We start from the raw sequence: 23,653 nt of genomic DNA, 5'->3' as shown, positions 1-23,653 counted from the left end.
GCTCTTAACATTACAAGGAGGTTATGTTATGAGTTATTTTAATCGTATGATAGACATGTATTATGTTTTGAAGTCAAGCAAGATGTAGAACAAAAGTTGGCAAAAGTCATCAAAAGTTACATTCGTAAATGTGCTGAAAACTAGGTCAAATGTAGCTGCGCTTTTCTCCCAATATACTTGGAATTACGGGATGATCCACCTACCAAATTGAATATCTTTAAGTCTATTTTCTAATACATTAAACCGTTTATCGATACGACATCCGAGTAGAGAGATATTTGCTTTTTGTGAGACCGTGCAAGCAACTCCCAATGGGACCCACTTAGGCGGTGGACGACCCTTGAACATTTTAAAGGGGTTGGACGGCTCATTTTTTTTTATCATTTTCGACCAAGTAAAGTTCCCAAACTCTCTCAACACTTCCATAACAGTTCTCCAAGGTTCCAAGTCAAATCCAAGGTGGTTTTACCTAAACCTAGCCTCAAAGGTTAGCCTAAGTGAAGAAGAGAGTCTCTATGGTGTTGTGATGTATTTAAGGGTGCTTGTAAGCTAAGAGAAGCTTTGGTTCGAGTTTGTTCTGATTATTTAAGGTATGTATAAGACCGTATTTCTTGGGCTTAAGCTTATCTATGTCTTTGTTAAGTTGTTTTGATGAAGAATTACAAGATAGAACTTGAAGTTGTATGAGAAGCTATTGTCTTTTATTGGACTGTTTTGGAGTTGTGTATATGACTTCATATGGCTGGAAATCATGGGGAATAGCTTGGTTATAATGTTCTCATACTTGTCAATATGTTGAGTATGTTTATGATGTTGTAAATAGGAGAAGAAGCAACCGCACAATACCTAGAAGTTGTCCATGTTATTATTATATCTTGTTGGGTTATTTGATGTTACTTTTATGATGGATAAAAGGTTGGAATGTCATGTCAATATATATTTTCATATTCTAGACCTATTGATTGTGTTGTAAGTACGAGGGATATGGGAAAAAGAGTTGGGGTTCGGTTCCAATCCAAGCTTGCCGCTAGTCGGGTTAAAATAGTAGTTTTATTGGTCACATTTATGCTCTTGTTGTTGTGTATATTGATTGGTGTTGTTGGGCTGTTGGGTGTGTTGCGGTGATGAAGGTATATATTTGAAGGTTGTATGTGTTCTTGTTATTTTAATGGACTTGGGAAAAATAAGGAAAACGTGGGAAATGTTGTCCGTTTTAATGTAAAATGAGCTTGTCATTCGTTGTACGATAGTTGCATCATTTGTAGCTTAATGATAGTATTATTATCGTTTTTGTAGATTAAAGTCCGATGAGGCGAGTTCAATGCGGTCATTGGATAGACTGTGATAAGGTATGTTAAGACTTTCCCTTCTTTCCCTTTGCCATGATCCATATGATACAACGAAACGAGTAAACACGCAACTTTCATACATGACTCTATTCTTAGAATGTAAGGCCCTGTAAAATTTTGCCAAGGAATTTAAGGTTTCATGGTGCCGAGGTAGGCATATGTGTTTGAGGACTGTAGAAAGTCTTCGTGGCTCGCAAGCTCACCTCGTTACGAACTTTTTGGGTTGAAGGAAGCACGAAGGAGTTGGTGGAAATATTTGGTAGAAGAAGGCAATTCAGCGGTCTATTTCACGACCGCAAAACTATTTTACGGGCCGCATAATCATCACGGAGTTGAGCAGGAAATTTGTTGAATTTTTAAGGTCGTTTTGCGACCCATTCTGCAATCGCATATCCATTTCGCGATCAACATTTTCTGTCGTAGATTTGGCATGAAGACATTTGTCGGGTCATTCTGTGGTCCATTCTGCGGCCGCATAAGTGGTCTGCGGACCGCAAGACCTGTTGCATACCAATCCAGACCAGCCCAATTTTTGGCATAATTTTCGCAGCCCATTTTTCGGGCCGCATATCTGTTATGCGGTCCATTATGCGATCATAAACCTGAGTTCGGAGGGTCAATTTTCCTATTTTATAACCATGTTTTGCCTTAAAATCGGACAACAATTAAACTTATAAGTGATTTTAAGTATATGTGATTTCACTTGGCACAAACTGATAAATGTCAGAATTAATGCTAGGGATTAATTGTAAATAAAGATAACCAATATGATGAACAACCACGGCCCTCGAGCTAGATTGCCCTCGAACCAGCTAAGTATGCTATTAAAAAGTATGGAATTTAACAACAGAGCTTGCAAGAGAAAATATGATATATTGCCTTATTGTGCGTGAATGTATATTTTTGACAACATGATTTAGACCCTCTTTATATAGCAGGTGAACCCTATTTATGGTATATTTCTAATTACAGAAGTAAATTCCATGATAGGCTAAATATCCGATCCTAACTCGATATATGCTGTGATTTCCGCCATGATCCTCGCCCGATCACGGATATCTCGGCTTTCCATTATTCGGCGTAGCAGGCTTCCTTCGATCTTGCTCTTTCTCGCTTCGGTCTCAAATTTACCTAGATCCTGATCGGCCAGTGATCCACGAGCTTACCAATCCATCTCCGTACCATGTTCAGATATAATTGGGGCCGGACCTTGATCTTCCGTCCCGATTTCGGTTAGTCGTATGAAATTCTAAGCCCGATTCTGACGTATATAGATAGTCCCCTCGTTTTATGGAGTGCAATGACAAGAAACGAATTGAGTCTTCGAATCTACCATCGATTTATCATATCATAAGCATTGCAACATAAGCGGCAGGGGTGACCGAAACGTCCCATCGGTTCAGTTTCCCAGGCATTTATGGCACGTCAGTTGTCGGTCGGCCACTAGCAACTTTGAACCATCGTCATGGAACCCATAGATAGAACTTTTTTCAACTCCTTCAAATTTTACTTTCAATCTCTTCTGCTCTAATCTTCAAAGCACCTTGCATTCCTCAAGTTCCTCATTTGCAAATCTTCAAGTTTTATTCCTAACCTCTTTTTAAAACACCAAATATCCTAATCCCTGTTCTTCCATGTTCATAAAAATGGCCAACACCTCTAAAACTGTCCCTTATAAGGAAATTGCCTCTTCATCAAAGTCCGCCGGCATCACGGCTGCAGCGGAACATCCCCTTTAGGACTTCGTTCCGACGAAGTGTGCTACTGCTGCTGATTTCAAGGTGCAGAACACACCCCTGATTCCAGGTTGATGTGAGCCGATGTCGAGGTACGTGTGTACGATTACGGAAGGTTTCCTCGAGAAGGTGAAGGATGAGTGCAACTAGGTAGGAAAGGATGTAGTAATTCCTGCCCCTAAGGAATCCATCACAACTCACGTGGAGGGGTATCTATGTTTCTACACTTACCCCTTCACGATAGCTCCCTTAGATCCCATTATCGTTGCCTTCTGCAAGAGGTACGATGTCACTCTAGGACAAATCCATCCGTCGTTCTGGAGGATCATAATCCTTTTCGATTCTTTGCAAGCAAGATCGAGGGCTATCCTTTTACCCTCGATCACCGTATGCTCCTTTACGGTCCCCGGCTTTATCTTGGAGGCATGATTAAGCTTCACCACCGAGCCACCAAACCCCCGTTCTTGAGCATAGATAAGACCCGCGACCGAGGTTGGATGGGTAGATTTGTTCAAAAAAAGACTTCGGATTTAATCCCTTCCAAAGACATGTTGTTCCCCGAAAAGTGGAACATGAAACGTAAGTACCGTTTTGCTTTTGATTATTCATATCTCCGTTTTGTTTCTTGCCTTTCCCTTATCTATGTTTTTTTGTGTTGTAGCTATGGCCGTTGTGCCAGGAGTGATCCCCGACCTGAGGCAATGGGTCGAGGGGTTAGTATCACAAAAATCTTACTCTGAGCATGCCTGTATAGAGTTATCAAAGGTCCAATGGGAGGCCCATAACCATAGTAATCTTCTTTCCTTAGAAAGGATTCTATTCGGGTTTTGTTATTGTATTAACATATATTTATCATTCTGCAGGTCTCGGGAAGGATGCGCCCATGAGGGCCCCCTCTACTGATGAAGAGGCACTTCTCCCCCCATCCGCCCCGAAGCAGAGCAAAGAGAATAAGAGAAAAGAGGCTCCGAGTCCTCCAGGCTCGGAAAAGAAAACGCTGGTCAAGAGGCCCCGTAAGCCTAAGAGGAATGTCATCCACGTATCCCTGGAGTCCGCCCAACGGATAAGGGATGGGACCGAAGATGAATACGAAGAAGAAGAAAACTCTGAATTGATGACTCGTATGCGAGCTGGCACCGAGCTTTAAAGAACTATTCGACAGGCGGGAGCTGAAGCAGCTTTTCCCCGATCCGACGAGCCCGAGCCAGAAGAAGGCGAAGATGCCTTACATCGAGGCGGGGAGGTTACTGAGGAGGCGATCGAGGTCGGTGAAGAAACCGAGCTCGAGGCTTCCCGGAATGAAGACTATGCCTCTAAAGACTCACTTGGGGCACTAGTGATCGGGGACTCCTGCTCATTCCCTCTAGTTCCAGATTCGATAATATGTGATGCTCGGGCTGCAGAGACTTATCACTGAGAGGGAGCCCACGGAGAGGAAGATTTTTTCCATGACTGTTTCGCTAACGTGGAAGATGTCACCGGTTTGGGCGATTCGAACATACCGAGGAAGAACTAGAATGAGGCGTCCTCGAGCTATACACTGACCGACCAATTCCCGGCCCCCAGCGTTGACCCCGAACGTAAGCGGCCTCTTATAATCTAGATCCCGAAAGATACTCAAGTTTTCTCTACCCCCATAGGGGTGTCAAGCTATCTTTGATGCTTGGTCACTGAAGAGGACCAAGAAAAAATGGATGCAGTGGACGTTGCCTATTTGTTCAATGAGGCCCAGCATGCTCTGAATCGGTTAAGTTTAAGGGCCACTATCTTTTTATGGCTTAGAATTGTAGATATCTATAACATTTTTTCCTTTCTCATAGGTTTCGGTGTTGCACCACGAGGGCTTTCTCCGAATCCGAGAGCAAAGCAAGGCCAAGGTCCAGGGCCTCACGGAGAAATGTGATACTTACAAGCATCTTAGTGAGAAGCTTCAGGTAGACCTGGTGGAGGCTCAAGAAGAGCGTGCCGAGCAGGTATTATGAGTTCTTCGTGACAGCGAGGCTGAGTTAGAGATAACGACTAACGATCCATTTCTACAGGTTTGACAAAGGTTTGAACAGATCAAGGATTTCCAAATGCAAATAGATGCAGTGCGAGCCGAGGTCGAAGAGTTCAAGGGATGCATGGACATTCTGGCCGCACAGAAGGAAACCTCTCAAGCAGAGCTGGATTCGGCAAAGTCACAGCTTTGATATGTAAAAGAGAATGTCTCGGTTCAGGCCAATTCTCCAAAGGTCGAGGAGCTCGAGTTTAATTTATCCAATTTGGTCAAAGAGCTCGAGGTTTCCAGATTTGAAGCGGCCGTGCCCAATTCTAAGGCGCAGGCTACTTCGGCCCAATACAAAGTCGACACTGAAGCCACTCTCGAGAAGACCAGGGGCATGGTGGATCATTCGAAGTGGCAGGCCCGAAGGGAGGCTCTCGAAGGGGTCATTCAGCAAAGTTTTGACCTATCTGCCAAATTTGAGATCGCCAAGGCTGAGGAAGCAAAAGCTCAAAAGTTAGCATTTCCTAATGAGGGTTCCGAGAATGCGAGTGGATCTGGTGGAGAAGACTCCGAGGGTGAAGAAACTTTCTCTGATAATGACCGTGCTGCTTAGGCCTAGTAATTTTCGTTTTTGCTTTGAGGCTGGTCGGCCCTTGTAAAGAATTTTTGATATATGAAAATTTGTTTCTTTCCATGGTTCCGGAATCCGTTTTCTTTTAGTTATTTTATGCAAATGTCTAAGTACTTTAGCGCACAGTTATATGGTTGTATTTAACGATCCCAGATCGGACATTTGAACTTAACCTGAGGTAGTTTTTGATAAATCGGAGCCTAGTGAGATCATTTATCCGGACTCGGAATAAGGTAGTCTTTGAGTTTGATGTTCGAGTGAGAATGTTATCTCGAATTCGAAATCAGGTGTCCCTTAGGCTTGAAGAACAGTTCCCGAGTGGAAATTTATTCGAACTCGAGTTAGAAGCCGAGTAAGAGTGATATTTCGAGCTAGAAGTGAGAATAGCCCTTAGGCTTTAGTATTTGGCCAATCTGACCTTTGTAGAACGATCGTTTTAACATATATAAGGATTTCTACCCTTTTTTGGCTTTTAAGAATTTATTTTCGCAAAGGTTGTAATGCCTTAGCATTAAATAATGAAGTCGTGTTTGAGAGATCGAACAAATTCTTGCTTTAATGCCTTTCTGGGTTAAGGCATTATCGGAGTTCGATATTTATCGACGTTTTTTCTTGAAAATATCTTAAGTATTAGGATTCCGCCGAGGGTAGACTTTTAGAACCGGCTGTGAAAATGTTTGAAGGCCTCTTTTGTTACGGAATTCGGACGTCTCCGAGCCGTGTTAATTTGGCCGTAGCCTTTTAATTCAGGATTGGCCCCTTGGGCTTATTTTCCCATTTTACTTTGAGCTTGCCCGAATTATCAGTCCCTGAGTGGGGCGGCCGTGGCCTATAAAAATCGAGGTTTGCCTTTTTAAGGTCTTATAATCTCGAGATTTTAATAATTCGATCTCTTCTATTTATTGCGTCTATTCTTTGGACGACAGTCCCTAAATGTGGGGTTAGTTATTCGAACTTCAGTTGTGATCGACCCTTAAGCCTGTTTACAAAATAGATCAAAAGTATGAATTTGTAAAGTAAATTTTTTTAAGACATGAGATATTTGGCAAGGAAAAATTACTTCTCTTAATAGATACACGCGTACATGTTTGATGTCAGGGATTTAGCAACCTATATGCGCACGGTTCACTCGACCGTTTGGCCCTTACAAAATTTACCTATTGAGACCCTGATGTCACGAAGTGATTTCCTTGCAACAAAGTTTACATTAGGGGGTGATGCCCCCCACAATATTCGAGGTTGATTATAGAGAAGCCTCAGATACTGTTGAATTGTTCTATGTTAGTACGAACAATTGCTGCCTCGTTAAAAACCTCACCGAAAAAAACCCATTTGGAAAAAAACCTGTCTAAGGGAAAAAGAGTGCAACGCTTGCTTTCAGACCTAAAGACTCCGTGTTAAAAATCCATCACTGTCCTCGATCGAACAACTTCAATTGGTTAACTTAAAATATAAATGAAAATAGAGAAGGTCGTACCTTAGCAGTAGTATCACATTAGGAGTGATACGTTCCAATTCTTTGGTAATTGTTCGCTATTCATCGGGCCAAGCCTATAGGATCCCTTTCCGATGATATCGAGGACCTGATATGGCCCTTCCCAATTTGGACCCAATTTTCCTTCATTCGGGTTTCGAGTGTTGAGGGTGACTTTCCTTAGCACCAAGTCCCCAATTTTAAAGTGTCGAAGATTGGTTCTTCTGTTGTAGTACCTTTCGATCTGCTGTTTTTGTGCGAACAATCGAACGAAGGCGGCCTCGCGTCTTTCATCCAATAATTCTAAGCTCGTATTCATGGCCTCATTATTGGATTCTTCTGTTGCATATCGAAACCTGAGGCTAGGTTCCCCGATCTTGACCGGGATAATAGCTTCAGCTCCATAAACCAAAGAGAACGGTGTTGTCCTCATGCTGGATTTCGACATCGTGCGGTACGCCTAAAGATCCTCGGGCAATATCTCTCTTTATTTTCCCTTAGCGTCGGTCAATCTCTTTTTAAGATTTTGAATAATGGTTTTGTTAGTCGATTCGACTTGTTCGTTCCCGCTGGGATGGTATGGCATTGATAGAATTCTTTTAATCTTGTGATCCTCGAGAAATTTAGTCACTTTGCTGCCGATGAATTATTTCCCATTGTCGCACACAATCTCGGCAGGCATCCCGAATCGACATATATGTGGTCCCAAATGAAGTTTATGACTTCTTTTTCTCTGACTTTCTTGAAAGCTTGTGCTTCAACCCACTTAGAAAAATAATCAGTCATAAATAAAATAAACTGAGCTTTACCTGGAGCCGATGGTAGAGGGCCGACGATGTCCATTCTCCATTTCATGAATGACCATGGGGATAAGACCGAGTGGAGCTGCTCCCCGTGCTAGTGAATCATCGGCGCATACCTTTGGCATTTGTTGCATTTTCGGACGAACTCTTTGGTATCCTTTTCCATATCAGCCCAATAATACCCTGCTCTGATAACTTTGTGAACCAGTGATTTGGCACCGGAGTGGTTCCCACAAGTGCCTTCGTGAATCTCCCGCAGGATATAGTCGGTGTCTCCTGGTCCCAAACATATCGCCAATGGCCCATCGAACATCCTCATGAATAGCGTTCCATCCTCGGCCAAAGCGAATCGTGCTGCTTTCGTGCGTAGAGTCCTTGACTCCTTCGGATCTGATGGGAGTTTCCCGTTCTTTAGGTATTCAATGCACTTGTTTCTCCAATCCCAGGTCAGGCTTGTAGAGTTATTTTGGTGTGGCCTTCTTTGATTACTGTTCTCGAGAGTTGTACGACAGTCCCCGAGTTAAGTTCGTTATCCTCGGCCGATGATCCCAAGTTTGCCAGGGCATCTCTGTTCTCGTTGTATGTGTTGTAAGGTCCACTCTTTAAACCGGTGCAAAGTTACTTGTAGCTTGTCCAAGTATCTCTACATTCGATCTTCTCGGACTTCGAAAGTTCTGTTGACTTGATTTACCACAAGTAGAGAATCATATTTGGACTTGATGACCTCTGCTCCCAAACGTTTAGCCAGCTCGAGACCTGCAATCATGGCCTCATATTCGGCCTCATTGTTAGTTAACTTCGAAGTTCTAATAGATTGTCTAATTATGTCACCCGTGAGTGGCTTCAAAACGATGCCCAGCCCGGACCCTTTCGCATTCGAAGCACCGTCTATGAAGAGGGTCCACACCCCGGATGACGTACCCGATTTTAATAATAGTTCCCTTTTGACCTCGGGCACGAGGGCTGGCGTAAAGTCGGCCACGAATTCTGCCAAGATTTTAGATTTGATGGCTGTTCGGGATTGATACTCGATATCATACCCGCTGATTTCGACAACCCATTTGGCCAGTCGACCCGAAAGTTCGGGTTTGTGCAAGATATTGCGAAGGGGATAGGTAGTTATAACACAAATCACATGACATTGAAAATATAGTTTTAATTTCCTAGAGGTGCTTATTAAAGCAAGCGCTAATTTTTCTAAGTGTGGGTACCGGATCTCGGCCTAACCTAAGGTTCGACTACATAGTAAACAGGGAATTGTGTACCTTGCTCTTCTCGAACTAGGACCCCACTTACCGCTATTTCCTAGAATGCTAAGTATAAGTAGAGTTGCTCATCTGCTTTCGGGGTGTGAAGCAGTGGTGGGATCGACAGGTAACGTTTTAATTCTTCCAAGGCCTGCTGACATTCTGTGGTCCATGCAAAATTGTTCTTCCTCATAAGAAACAAGAAGAATCGTTGACTCTGGTCTGAGGACATCGAAATGAATCACCCCAGGGCGGCTATGCGCCCGATCATCCTTTGCACGACCTTTACATTATCTATGACCTTGATATTCTCGATAGCTTTGATTTATCGGGGTTAATCTCGATTCCCCGATTGGATACCATGGAGCCGAGAAACTTGCCCGAGCCAACCCCGAATGCGTACTTTTCTGGGTTAAGCTTCATATTTTATTTCCTCAGTATATCGAAGGTTTCCCGCAAATGCTTTAAATGGTACTTTGCTCCGAGGTACTTAACTAGCATGTCATCAATATAAACTTCCATAGATTTCCCTATTTTCTCTTCGAACATTAGATTCACTAGGCGTTGATAAGGTTCACAAGCATTTTTTTAGTCCGAACAACATTACGTTATAATAATAGGTGTCGTATTTAGTGATGAACGAAGTCCTTTCCTGCTCCTCCGGGTTCATCTGTATTTGATTGTACCTGGAGTAGGCATTGAGAAAACTGAGAATCTCGTTGCCGGCCATGGCATCGATCATGCGATCAATATTCGGCAAAGGAAAAGCATCCTTATGGCAGGCCTTGTTCAAGTCCTTATAGTCTACGCACATTCTAAGTTTATTTCCGTTCTTCGGGAATACCACTACATTTTCTAGCCATTCGGGATACTTTACTTCCTGAATGGATCCTACTTTTGAGATGTTTGGTTACCTCGTCCTTGATGAAGGCATGTTTGATCTCGGACTGGGCCCTTCATTTTTGCTTCAACCGGTGGAATTTTGGATCTAGACTCAACTTGTGAGTGGTAATTTCCGGCGGGACCCCTGCCATATCGAGGTGGGACCAGGCAAAATAATCCATATTAGCTTTAAGGAATTGAATAAGCTTTTTCCTAAGCTCCGGAGTTCCAGCTCTTTGACCGTTGGTTTTGTGGCATCAGAATCATTGGGGTTTATGAAGGATCGGGGGATCATATAGTCATCATCCTCATAAATTTCCCCTTTCTCTGGTTGGGCCTATGCTGGCGACTGTGGTTGCTATTTGACTTCCAGCTCTCCCTCTGAATTCGATCCCTTTGCTGATGAAAGTGTCGATACTGGTGTCACCTCATCGATCGTAAACATCTCCTTGGCGGCGGGTTGCTCCCCGTGCACTATTTTGACTCCCTCCGACGTCGGGAACTTCAGAACTTGGTGAAGGATCGAAGGCACTGCCCTCATGTTATGGATCCAAGGCCTTCCGAGTAGGACGTCGTACCTCATGTCGCCCTCAATTACATGGAACTTTGTTTCTTGGATGGTCCCGACCACGTTCACTGGCAAGATAATCTCACGTTTTGTGGTTTCGCTCGCCATATTGAAGTCGTTAAGTACTCGAGCTGTGGGCACAATTTGATCTTGTACCTGGATCAATCAAAACACGTTTAACATGGATTTTATTAATAAGGACAGATATTACCAATGCATTGTTATGAGGTTGTTTGATCCCTTCCGCATCCTCGTCGTTGAAAGACAAAGTTTCTTCTGGTAAGTAATCCCGTGCTCGTTTTTCTCTTATGATCGTCACTTTGGTGCATTTAAACACTGGTCTTTGTGGAATATCGACCCCTCCTACGATCATGTGAATCACGTGCTGTGGCTCTTCTTGCTCGTTCTGCCTGTTTGAATCTCTATTTTTAAAGTGATTCTTGGTTCGATCTCTTAAGAATTCCCGAAGGTGCCCCTCGTTGAACAATCAGGCTACTTCCTCCCTTAGCTGTCTGCAATATTCTGTTTTATGGCCATGGGTACCATGATACTTGTATATTTGGTTGAGATTTATCTGGGCCGGATCGGTCTGCAGAGGTCGAGGCCATCTAGTATCTTTGATATGTCCAATGGCCGACACTATGGCAGAAGCATCTACATTGAAGTTATATTCTGATAATCGAGGTGCTTCTTTAGATCCAGCATTATTATCAAAACCATTCTTGCTCATGAGCCCTCGGGAGCTCTGTCCTCGATCATTCCTTCTATCATTCGGAACGCGATTTCGTACAAGGCCATTATATCTCCGATCTCCACCGTATGGCTGATATCTATCTATGTTCGACCGCGGTTCCCGGTCGAAGTCCCTTTAACTCTTTCCACGGGCATGTTAGGATAAACTGAACTGGTTGGAGCCCCCAATTGATCATCCTCGACCCTGATCTTCGACTGATACCAGTTATGCACATCGGCCCAAGTGACAGCTGGATACTCGATCAAATTCTGTTTTAGCTATTGTGAAGCTATGAAACTTCGAGCATTGAGGCCTTGAGTAAAGGCTTGAATGGCCCAATCGTTGGTGACCGATGTAAAATCCACATGTTCCATTTTGAACCGAGACACAAATTCCCTGAGCATCTCGTTGTCTTTTTGCCTTACCTTGAAAAGGTCCGATTTTCTTGTGGCTACCTTGATAGCTCCGGCGTGTGCCTCCACAATAGAATCTGTAAGCATAGCAAACGAATCAATAGAATTAGGTGGTAAATTATGGTACCATATCATAGCTCCCTTCGATAGAGTTTCCCCGAACTTCTTCAGCAACACAGACACAATCTCGTCATCTTCCAAGTCATTTCCCTTAATGGCGCACGGGGAACTTCTTCAGTAACGTGCTCATTTGTATCTGTTATCTCGTTATATTTCGGGATCTCGGGCATACAGAACTTCTTGAGGATTGGCTTCGGAGCCGCACCCGGGGGAAAAGGTTTTTGGACAAACTTTTTTGAATCAAGCCCCTTCAACACCGGTGATGCCCCCGGGATTTGGTCGACCCTAGAATTAAAAATTTCCACTTTCTTATCGCTTTCCTCGATCCTTTTTCTCCAGTTTTGATTTGCTTCCTTAGATCCTCAAGCATCTTTATGATAGCAGGATTGGTCTCTGGTTCTCCTCCATTCGATTTCTTTGATACCGATTCGGCTCAATGAACAATTTCTTGCGATGGCTCGATCTCGATCCTGCTTGTTGTACGATTCTGATTCTGGAGTTGTGCTATTGCATCTTGTTGAGTCTGCAACATTTCGAATATCATTCGAAGGCTAATCCCACCTTCTCCACTGCTCTGTGCGTTCTGATCAGCTGTTCGAACATCTTTGCGGACTCTATTTTCAGGATCGGCACCAAATTCCCATTAATAGCAATATGGGAGCTGACGTCAATTGGATCAACGGTCGGAACTCCATCGGGGTTTACTTGAGGTACTCCATTTCCTGGGGCGGCTTTGTTGTCATTCTCTCCATAGAGACCGATGCCATCGTCTTTGAGTGTGAGTGCTACTTGAGAGTTTGACATGTTGATCCTGGAATCAAAGACATTTCAAAGAACAAGCGTAAAATTATGTGTGTTACGAAAAAATTGTACCAAACAATCACTATTATCCTTAGCCCCACGGTGGGCGCCAAACTGTTTTGCCTTAAAAATGGACAACAATTAAACTTATAAGTGATTTATGAATATGTGATTTCACTTAGCACAAACTGATAAATGCCAGAATTAATGTTAGGGATTAATTGTAAATAAAGCTAACCAATATGATGAACAACCACGGCCCTCGAGCCAGACTGCCCTCGAACCAGCTAAGTATGCTATTAAAAAGTATGGACTTTAACAGCAGAGCTTGCAAGAGAAAATATAATATATTGCCTCATTGTGCGTGAATGTATTTTTTTTTACAAAATGATTGAGACCCTCTTTATATAGCAGAGGAACCCTATTTATGGTATATTTCTAATTACAGAAGTAAATCTCATGATAGGCTAAATATCCGATCCTAACTCGATATGTGCCGTGATTTCCACCACTATCCTCGCCCGATCACGGATATCTTGGCTTTCCGTTATTCAGCGTAGCAGGCCTCCTTTGATCTTGCTCTTTCTCGCCTCGGTCTCGAATTGACCTCGATCCTGATCGGCCAGTGATCCATGAGCTTACCAATCTATCTCCGTACCATGTTCCGATATAACTGGGGCCGGGCCTTGATCTTCCGTCCCGATTTCGGTTAGTAGTATGAAATTAGGCAAGCTCGATTCTGACCGTGTACAAACCCAGCCCCATTTCTTATAAAACGAATTTAGGGTTATTTTTGCCGGTTTAAACACATATTGTAGAGAGAGGGGAGTACTTTAGAAAGGGATAAAGGAGCCCCAAGTGCATTGATCATCAATCCCTACCCCAATCTTGAAGATTCAAGGGAATCATTTAATAGACCACCATCTATCCGGGTAAGTTACTGTCCTATACAACCCATGCAAGTTATTTTAGGGTCTAAGTATATTATGGGATTGGAATTAGGCCATGCATGTGCCAATGGCTTGTAGTATATGGGGTTAATGAACTATTTTGGGTAGTCTCTTGTTGAAATTGGTTGAGGGAGGAAGGGATTACCATTGTAGAGCTTTGCAGTCTATTTTGCATACTAGGGGTTTGACAAAATTTCTAAGAGGGTTACACCATGAGAATCCTTCTAATTATTATCCGATTTTCGCTATCTTCCTATAGATTGTTATTGGTAGAAACGTTGGGACATTATAGTAACTTGAGGAATGCTCAAACAAGGTGTGCTGGCTAAACTACTCTCTTAGAATTGAATGCCATTATGTTCCCGTAAGTTTCAAGTATGGTTGGATCAAGTTCCTTATTCCCATGTTCCGAGTTGTTCCCAATAAATTCGATTGTCCCGAGTAAGCAAAGTGTCGAGAATTATGTATTTGAAATGTGTTCCGAATGTTCCTATCACATTATGTTATTTTTCGGGAACATGTTTAATAATGTTATGTGTATTAAAATATTATGGCTTTGAGTCGTGTTTCAAATAAAAGTCCATTATGCTTAACTTTGAATGAATACTACATGCGTCTAAAACTCCTATTGCTCATATGTGTATCTAAAGTCTTGATTTAAAATGCCTTGTTGTTGATAATCTATAAGGGTGCTTGAAAGTGAAAGAAGCGGGTTAGAGATGTAAAGCGTGGCCACCGTGCCAATAATGAAAATTATACTTGTGGCCAATGGTTCCAAGAAAATGAAATAATGTGAGAAAAGATATGAAATGAGCCTTGATTCAACTATTCCAAATTGACTTCAAAAATAGATGTGCCTAAAAGCTTATGTACTCAAGTCATGCCCAAATGTGGCTGTTTTAACTAATGCCATGCTTTGTAAGTATTTCCAATGTGTTTTTGAGCTCTTATATATTCATGAGTTGAAGTTGTGTATTGCCTTTTTGGGAAAAAGTATTTCAAGAATAAATGATGTGTTAAAGATTTTATATTATGATTTAATTATGTTATACCCCTTTTTGGGAAGAAAACCTTGTATGAAATCAATGTAATCAAACGCTTATTTCTCATACGATGAAACCTTATGAACTTACGTTTTCTAAGGCCAAAGGTGCCCAACGGTTAATTGGAAGAGAACTCTTTGTACAAACTATTGTCGTTTTGGGAATCTAAGTTATGGCATTGTGATTACACCTTCACCCGCATACATTGGGGAGAGGCGGCAGGGCCTATTTGTGTAGAGTTATGGCATTGTGATTGCACCTCCACCCGCATACATTGGGGTGAGGCGGCAGGGCCGCTTGTGTAGAGTTGTGGCATTGTGATTGCACCTCTACCCGCATACATTGGGGTAAGGCGGCAGGGCCATTTTGTGTAGTGTTGTGGTATTGTGATTACACCTCCGCCCGCGTACATTGGGGCGAGGCGGCAGGGCCGCTTTGTGTAAAGCTGGTTACAGAGGATCCTCGACTAAAAATTTATAAATGTTATTGGAAGCTCTTAATAAATTCTCTTTGACTTTAACGGCTATTTAAGCCCTTTATTTGTTACCATGATTCATCATATCTGTTGTATTTACAAGTCCTTGAATAGGTGGTTTGGTTTTCATACTCATACTATTCCACATGTACTAACGTCCCTTTTGCCGAGGGCGCTGCATCTTCAATGGATGCAGGTGGTTCATCAGCGAGCGATCTTGATCCTCGATAGCAGTTACTCCATATTCAGTAGGTTTTGGTGAGTCCTACTCTGTTCCTAGATTTATGTCATTTGACGTTGTATTTTGTGCTTTTAGGTATAGCCGGGGCTTTGTCGCCGACACTTCCATTTTTCACTTTTGTTGTACTTGGAGGCTCTGTAGACAGGTTGTGGGTGGTGTTTGATGTTGGGTAATGAAGTAGAAGTGTTAGTATGTGGCAAACATATTTTTCATCATATCTATAAACTTGTAATATTTTGGAAGTCGTAAATGAATCTCTTTGAAGAATGGGAAATGAATGTGGAACACTTGACTCTTCTCATGTCTATCTCTTGCACTGATTCTTATATTGGTAATGGGCAAGGTTGGGCAGAATACATCTAGTAGGCTTACTTAACAGGGGTACCTTGGTTGAGTGCCGGTCATGCTCCACGAGGTCGGGTCGTGAGATAGAACTACTAGGGTTGCCTATGTTCTTGATTCCACATATGTCCTATTATTATATCGTCTGTTCATGGGTCACAGAAAATACATAAGTTGATAAAATTTATTTTATGATATTAACTGAAGGCATATTTATCTTATGATATTCTGAGAGATCTTATTAACGTATTTATTATGCATTTCATGCATTTATACATGTACATTGACCCATGACCAGATGGCATTATATATGCATATATTATATGTATATGGGATATGGGGAAAGGTTATGGCGTTATATACGCACCACCACCTGATCAGGTGATATACGTTGATGATTTCGCCCACTGAGGTCGATATGATATGATGGGATGCCCTCAGAGGCTTGAGGACGTTATGTATGCATATACCTATGCATGATATGACATTTATACACATATACATGATACTATAAAGGTTTTATGATTTACTGAGCTATTCAGACTTACAGGTTGAGTCCTTTACTCCATGTTTATTTCGTGTCTTTTATATACTACTTTTCATGTCTTACATACTCGGTACTTTATTTGTACTGACGTCCCTTTTGCCTGAGGACACTACGTTTCATGCCCGCAGGTCTCGATAGATAGGTTGACAATCCTCCTAGTAAGCTATCAACTCAGCGGAAGGTATTGGTACATTCCACTTGCTCCGGTGTTGCCTATTTGGTCAGTATACTTTAGACATATATTGATTGGTATGGCGGGGCCCTTTCCCGGACTTTATGATTTTTATGCACTCCTAGAGGCTTGTAGATAGATATCATGTATATGGATGATTGTATGACCGTGTCAGCCTATATTTTGAGTGTACAAATGATCATTTCGGTCTTATAGGCCCGTATGTCACATGTATAAGTTTGTATACCATATTGGGTCGTTCTATGTCGAGTATTCTCTTATGTTTAATTCTAGCTATCTCATGATGGCCTTTCCGACTCATTTACCCATGATATAGTATGATAAGAAGGATACGTTACGATGGTACTCGGTTGAGTTAGATACCGGGTGTCCGTCTCGGTCCTTTAATTTGCGTTGTGACATAATCTTAACCCCCTTTTATCCTAATTAATTTAATTAAACTTCTTTAATCCTTATAACTATAATAAACCATAATTAAAAAATTACTATTGGTAAATGTATTTATAAGCTTATTTCATATTATTAAAAATAGTTAAATATCTTATAGGTATATTAAAATTTTCAAAAAGGGTAGATTAACAAAAATAATAGCAGTGATATAACCATAATTCTTAAGGTTAAATTACTACTATATAATTATGGGCACATTATTAATGTTAATAACTGTTATTATTTTTGTTTAGAAAAATATATAACTTGAATAATAAGTTTTAAAAATACTTTATTACGTCATAGTTGATGAAGGAGCGGAATAAATTAATCAAAAAAAGGGAGGGATAAAATTGGTCATCAACACTACTCTCAAGTTTTGCTCATGCTCCTCTCTACTACGAGAGTTAGCCAAGATGTCATCAATAAAGACAATCATAAATGAGTACAAATAAGGGTTGGATACCTTGTTCATCAAATCCATGAATGTCGTTGGAACATTAGTTAATGTAAATGACATCACCAAGAACTGATAATGACCATATCGAGTACTAAAATGCGTCTTAGGGATATTTGAAGCCAAAATCTTTAACTGATGATAATCCAATCTCAAGTGAATCTTAGAGAATACCTTAGCACCTTGAAGCTGATCAAACAAATCAACAATATAAGGCAATGGACACCTGTTCTTAGTAGTAATCTTATGAAACTAGTTTGTAACCAATGCACATCCTCATAGTACCATCATTTTTCTTCACAACCAACATCGGCGCGCCCCAAGGAGAAATACTCGGTCAAATGAATCCTTCAAGTAAATCTTGCAACTACTCATTTAATTCCTTCAACTCCGATGGAGCCATGCCATAGGGTGGAATAGTTATGGGTTGAGTACACGGAACTAAGTCAATACCAAAATCAATATCCTTATCTGGTGGAATGCCCGACAAATCCATAGGAAATACCTCCAGAAACTCCCTCATAACTGGTACCAAATCCGTGGAAGGAACTTATGCGCTAGAATCCCGAACAAAAGCCAAAAATGCTAGACATCCCTTTTCAACTATACGGTGAGCCTTCGGGAATTAAATCACCTTACCTGTAGAATGACTAAGTGACCTTCTCCACTCTAATCTAGCCAATCATGGCATAGCCAAAGTCACAGTCTTGGCGTGACAATCCAAGATAGGATTATACAGGGATAACCAATCCATGCCAAGAATAACCTCGAAATTAACCATGTCCAACAATAATAGAGCAAACATAGTGTCATGACCCGCTAGGTATGCCAAATAACAGTCAATACTATTATAATAAAAAAAATAAGAAATTAATAAGTGCAATAATTAAACTTCCATACAATAACCCAAGGATTGGTAGTACAAGTTATGAGCCACTAAAACTTAGATTTACAAACCTAGTATGAAATTAAATACAACATATGTTTGGAATGTACATAAACAGAGTTCGAATCTAAAACTACCAAGAACAAGTGGTAGCTATATCCAGAAAGAAGGTACATCTTCAGTTCCAACTCCCGTCATCCACAGTATCTCAGCTCCAAGATCTGCACGTAAGGTGCAAAATGTAGTATGAGTACAACCGACCCTATATATTCAGCAAGTATTATAGCTAACCTTGGCGAGGTAATAGTGGAAAGAATCATAAATTATACTCGCTAATAACCAGTTCAATTCGTATATCTCACAAGTGCACAGGAACAATGTTGCCAAGTTATAATTCACAGATAAAGCCTCCTCGGTTCCCAAAGATAATGTAACATTGTAACGATCTGACTAGTCGTTTTATGTATTGTAGCCCTGTTCCCCTAATTATTGCCTCCTCTATGTTAAATTATGGTTATGTGACTTTCCGGAGTGGTTGGTTTCATTTCGGGTGAGTTTCGGAGTGAATTGGGACACTTAGGCCCAAAGTTAGAAGCTTAAGTTGAAAGAACCGAAGTTTGAATTTTGTGTAGACAACTCCAGAATGGACTTTTGATGGTTCCGATAGATCCGTATGGTGATTTTGGACTTAGGAGTATGTCCAGATATTGATTTGGGGGTCCGTAGATCGTTTTGTCTTGAATTGGCAAAAGTTGAAGGTTTAGAAAGTTTAGAGGTTTGACCGAGAGTTGAATTTGTTGATATCGAGTCCTGATTTTGATTTCAAAAGTTAAAATAAGACCATCGTGTCATTTATGACTTGTGTGCAAAATTTGAGCTCATTCGGGGTTGGTTTGATATGATTCCGTGTTAGTTTTAGAAGTTAATGTTCACGGATTCTATAGGTTTGAATTGGAGCACGATTCATAGAATTGAAATTGTTTGATTTAATTTTAGGCCTCGAGTGATCCGTTATGTGTAACGGGACTTGATGGTATGTTTGATCGGGGTCTCGGGGGCCCCGGGCATGATTCGAATTGATTCGGGCTCATTTTGGACTTGGAAGGAATTACTGTTGCATCTGAGTTTCTGGTGTCATCGCACCTACGGTGGGCTTGGTTGTAGGTGTGGAGCTGCAGGTGCGGCTGGGAGATCACAGATGTGAAGAAGGCTAGCCAGGGGGAAAGTCACAGGTGCAGACACATGGGCGCAGGTGCGCTCCCACAGAAGAAGAATTTTGTCCGCACAAGTGGAAGCTGGGCAAGCCTTGAGGGATCGCAAATGTGGTCAGGCTCCACATCTGCGAAAGTGCATGTATGCTTCTTGTGTCATAGAAGCGGAATGCCAGAGTTTAGTTGAGACCACACCTGTGATGGATATTTCCGCAGGTGCGGATTCGCAGATGCGATGGTGAATCCGCATATGCGGAATACCTGGGCAAAATAGGGTTTGTGTCGAGGATTTGTTTCATTTTCCACACTTTGAGTTAGAGAGCTTGGTTTTGGGTGATTATGGAGGGCATTTTCAAAGGATTGTATCGTAACTTGGATTTGTTTATTATTCATGAATTCATCATTGTTTTTATCATTTAATTAGTGTTTTGAGTTGGAAAATTAGGGATTGTTGTGAAAACTTCCTAAACTACAAATTGAGGTTTTGAAGGTCGATCTGAGGTTGAAAATGGATAATTTTAGTATGGTTAAACTCGTTATTGAACATGTGTTCGGATTTTATAAATTTGGTCGGGTTCCGAGATGCGGGCCCGGGGTTGACGTTTTGAGTTGAATTTTTGTTTTTATTTAAAGATTGCAACTTTATTATCCATAATAGTTTCCTAGGGTTTGTATTTATGGTATTAAGTTATTTTGGCTAGATTCGAGCCGTCCAGAGTTGAATTTTTGCGGAAAAGGCTTACTAGTGGGTTAATTTAGCTTGTTTGAGGTAAGTATGTTGCCTAACTTTGTGTGGGAGAACTACCCCTTAGGATTTGGGTTGGTTGTGCTATTTGTGTTATGTGAAAGTCGTGTACTTAAGGTGACGAGTGGGTACACGGGCTATATATGGTATTTGACCGATTTAGGCTATTTAGACTCTTTTTATGTCTTTAACTGAATTGCCATAACATGTTATATCTTTCATTTTTAATCTACCCTTACATGTGTTGACCTATCCTTACATGCTTTATTTGACATTGTTAACACTTGCTCTATCTCTTACTTGTTATTTTTCTCTTACATGCTTTAGTTGAATTATTGCCTTCCTTATTGTCTTGTTAATTCTTTAATTGTTGAATTACCTTACTTGAAGCTTTTGTTTCATGGAATACCTTCTTGTTGAGTTATTGGTGTTGAAGTTGTAAACGCCATTATCACATTGAGGCGAAATTGTTAAAATGTTGAGAAATCTTTCTTGTTGAGCTATCCCATTTTTACTCTGTTATTGTTGAGATTCTCGTACACATTGTGGTTGAGCCATGGGCTATTTGTTGTGGAAACATTGGTATTTTTGATTCTTTTACAAGTTGTGGCATATGGGTACTTTGGTGCGACTTGTTATTGTGTTGTGATATTGATGCGCATGCGGCAGTATACGGATATGGATTAATGTGTATGCGGCGACATAAGGTGGGATTTATGTCCATGTTGCTAGTAAGGGAATTACTTGAAGCCACACAGCGATATAAGGTGGGGTAAAGTGCGTATAGCTATTTCAGGAAAATATTTTTTAAAACTACATAAATGTAAGGCTCACGCGGTAGTATAAGAAAAGATTGTGATTATGGTCATAAAATGAGATTATGAGGCGGTACCTCAATTGTGACTCTTGTTGTTACCTCTGATTTACCTCACTTGTGTTTGTCCACATTGTCTCCTTCATTCTCTAATTATGTGTTCCTTTCTTGCTACCTTTACTGCTTTAAATTCAGTTGTAGCTCACCTTGTTGTATTGCTTTATTGTCACCATTTCCTCATTTTCATTATAAGAATATACTATACTTGTTCAGTTTTTTCTTATCCTAGTAGGTGTCTTGACCTGGCCTTGTCACTACTCTACCGAGGTTAGGCTTGATACTTACTGGGTACTGTTGTGATGTACTCATACTATGCTTGTGCGTATTTTTATGCAGATCCAGGTACCTTGACTCAGGCTAGGCATCAGTGAGTGAAATATACAGTTCAGAGACTTCAAGGTATACCTGCCCGGCGTTCGCAGGACTTGTAGTCACCTTCTGTCCTTATTTTGCTACTGTTTACTCTTTATCTAGACAGTGTTGTACTAGGGATTTTACAGTATATTCGTGTAGTACTTATGACTAAGTTCCACCAGATTTTGGGAGTTATTGTCAGATGTACGGTTGAGTTCTATTATGATAGTTTAGATGGTTTAAATTTGAAGTTCTATTATTATTTCTGCTATTTCTTCATGCATGTTAGGCTTACCTAGTCTTAGAGACTAGGTACCATCACGACATCCTTCGGTGGGAAATTGGGATTATGACAAACATGCTCTTTTTTAGTTAACAATCATGCATATAGAGAAGATATGTGATTATACAAGTCAAGTCACATAGATTCACAAAAAGAGAAGATATGTACCATGTCTCATTTGATCAAGTAAGGTGGCAAAACAAAGGATATGCACAAAGGCATGTATACAACTCGGAGCTAGCAAATAAAGAAGAGATTCAGCAAAATCAAGTATACATCCAAGAAAATCTACAACTAGAGAAGAAATGCAATAATCAAATATCAATCTGATTGGGCACGCAACCCGATCCAAATATAAATCAAAAATACAACTCTAAGGCCCGCATCAGAATGTCTAATATTGAACCAAAACACTAATAGGCTTTCCCAAAACCCACATCAACCAGAAACCCGTCAGTTTCTCACAATCAGCGTGTACACCAATAAGAAGAAACATGAAAGGGTGACCCTAGGGGGATGGATTCATATCCAAACATAGCAAAAACTACTCTCGTTCTATCATAATCCGCCCGGCGTGGTCACAGGCTAAATATCATAATCCGCCCAGCGTGGTCACAAGCTTAGTATCACAATCCGCCTGGGGTGGTCACATGCTTAGCATCATAATCCTTCCGGCGTTGTTACAGGATACCAGTCCAAACCATATCACACAGAAAGTAAATATACAAGAATATATATACATGGTCAATGAACATCAAATTTCATATTCCTGGACTGGAAAAAGTGACACTCTAAGGTGCATGCATGTGCAATGTGTGCTATCATAGCTCAAATCAGGCAAATACATCACGAAAGTAGCAATTATCAGGTTCAATCATGAGATTAACTTCTATGTAACCTTAACCATGGTATAAATAGCTTGCAAAGGGGTACAAATAGGAGAAAAATCACAGCACGAAGCTTAGCAATCAACTTAAGGAATATCAAAGCCTAAGCACTACCCCGAGCATGATAATATCTCGGTGCATGCACATGGGCTCAACCCCACACATGTGCGCCACCCGTAGCACGTCGATATCATAAATAACTCAAGAACTAGTATCTCAACAAAGTATAGGTAAGATACTTACCTCTAGCAAGCCAAAACGATACTCTAGAAATGCCATCCCGCATGAATCGACCTCCGAACGGCTTGAAACAAGCCAAAATCAACTCAAAAAATCAAATAATGCCATAGGAAACAAACCCAAATGATAATCAAATACTCTAAGTCAACCAAAAAGTCAACCCGGACCTGCACCCTATAACCCAACAAAACTCACAAAATCAGATGACCAATTTGAATATGAGTCCAACCATCCTAGTTTCACTGAAATCCGATTCCAAATCGATGTTCAAATCTCAAATATTTACCTCAGAAAGGTTTAGACAGAAACCTCCAATTTCTCTTTTAGATTGATCAATCCAATGCCAAATCAAAGATAGAATCATATAAAATAATCTAATCTAAGTCAAAAATACTTACCCCAATCCAAATCGTGAAAATCACCTCCAAAATTGCCCATGTGATGACCCGATAGGTCATTTTGAGTTCTAGCCTTAATTTGCATGATACACGACCTCTCATAACTTTATTTGATGTTTTTGGTTTGCGTGCATGATCCGTATTGCTTTTCGAAGATCTTTAATATGAAATTTTTAAGAAAATGAAAATATTGACCAAAAATGAGGCTAGAGTTTTAACAATTCTAGTAGGTCCGTATTATGAATTTTGACTCGATCGTATTCCCGAAATTGAATTCAAAGGTCCCTATGTTGATTCGACTTGTTTTGTCGAAAGTTAGCAATTTGAATATTTGGAAATTCCTTAGGTTTGACC

This window comes from Nicotiana tabacum, chromosome 15, assembly GCF_000715075.1.
Source record: "Nicotiana tabacum cultivar K326 chromosome 15, ASM71507v2, whole genome shotgun sequence".
NCBI classification, from domain to species: Eukaryota; Viridiplantae; Streptophyta; class Magnoliopsida; order Solanales; family Solanaceae; genus Nicotiana; species Nicotiana tabacum.
This window is presented reverse-complemented; position numbering follows the sequence as displayed.